This window comes from Nannospalax galili, unplaced genomic scaffold, assembly GCF_000622305.1.
Source record: "Nannospalax galili isolate Female #2095 unplaced genomic scaffold, S.galili_v1.0 scaffold1200, whole genome shotgun sequence".
NCBI classification, from domain to species: domain Eukaryota; kingdom Metazoa; phylum Chordata; class Mammalia; order Rodentia; family Spalacidae; genus Nannospalax; species Nannospalax galili.
Window position 1 is genome coordinate 2,556,770 of NW_008347131.1, and position 1,879 is coordinate 2,558,648.

Sequence of the window (1,879 nt, forward strand, 5' to 3'; positions counted from 1 at the left end):
TCATATGAATGATCTTAAATTTAGACCCCCTCCCCCATCCATGACTCCCATAACACCTCCACCCATTGCACTGGATTTCACACATTATGTCAAATATGTTAAGTCCTATCTGGTCAAGTATTTGTACCTAGATGTCTCTCAGTGTAAGTTCATCCTCTGGAGTATATTTGTCTATCTAAAGTCACTTCCTTAAAGAAGATCTACTCTTCCTCACTCCACAGTAATCATTTGCCAATAGTTGTTTGCATAGAGTTGGGGCCTCCTGCCCATTCCCCCAGCTCTATGCTTGGTTTTTGTCTGATTGATTTGGCATGGGTCTTGTGCATGCTGTTGTTATTGTTGCACGATCATGAGCAAGTTCCCACAGGCCTGAAAGTCTCTGTTTCCTTGTGTTCATCCACTAATCCTGACTCTTACAATCTTTCTGCTCCCTCTTCATCAGTGGTCCCTGAGCTGTGGGTAGGTGAATTTTAGTGCAGGAGTCCTATCCAGGAACACGGACTCAACAGTCTCTTATTCTCTAAAACTTAGACAGTTGTGGCCTTCTGTGTGCATCACACTCTGTCGTATGAGGAAGCTTCACTTCTGAGAGTTGAGGGATATATTAACATTCTCTCTACCCCTGTTCTGCTTTATTCCATGAGCCTTAGATGCAGTGGTTCCATTGTAGATGTGTAACTTAAGGCTGGATATCTCTCAGACATATATTTTCTGTGTGTGACCAGTAGAGAAACTCTGTAATAGTCTCTCCATCTGTTGCCAAAAGAAACTTATTTGATAAGTAGTATTAATCCCAGTACTAGGGAGGCAGAGGCAGGCAGATCTCTGTGAGTTTGAGTCCAGCCTGGTCTCCACAGTGAATCCAGGCCAGCTGGGGCTACAGGGAGACCCTGTCTCAAAAAAGACCAAAACAAAAAAAGAAATTTCATTTGTCTAGAGATATGACAGAGATTGGGTTTTCTATGAGATTTATGCACTCTACAAATTAATTTTAGCTCTACCTCACAGAGATTTAAGACTCATTTTCCCTCCAAATGAGCAGAGCTATGATAGATTGTCCTCTCAAGAATTATGATATCAATTACAGCAGAAACTGCAGTTCCAAGTTCTCTTCCCCATGGCCTGAGGGTTTCTTGGGTTGCGTCTCTCTCACTGTCAATATGAGGTTGTGCTCTGCTGAGGTATGGATAGGGAGACTGGGGATATTTCCATATTTATTACTTGCCTTACTAAGTTATTTTATAACATATAACTCTTAGTTTATAAACTATAGTATTTTGGAATTTTTTTTCACATTGTAGATATTTCATGTCCTTTGACATTTAACTATTCTCTCTATCCCTCATTATGATATCCAGGCATTTTCCCCATAGAGATTATTTAAGGAAAAAAACATGTCCAGGAGAGATATAAACATTTGAATTTGTTCCAAATACTCTAACAAACAAATCTATAATGACATTTATACTCTTTTCTGTTGGAATTAGTTGTGATGCAGAGTCCCTACCGACATGAAATTAGTCATGCGTAAATGGCATATTATTTTTCTGGTACAATGACACAAGGGATTTCTGAGAACTCAATATGCCCAAGCTCAAGGATATCTTGGTTGGTATTTAGTTTTCAAGGTGTCATATTCTCTTTCAATATCCATTGCTGCTTCTAGAAGTTTCTGGATAGTATCATCAGTTTCTTCAGATGCTGTTTTGGAGATAATAGAGTGATATTTTTATTTAGGAAAGAAGAGACTTTAGAAAACTTATTACAGAGTGAGTAAAAGAATGAAGAGTTATCTCACCACTAATGAGAAGTATTTATCACATTTTTCTATGTAGTTAGCCTTAATGTTTCCCTTGATATGTAAAAAGTGTACTAGCTA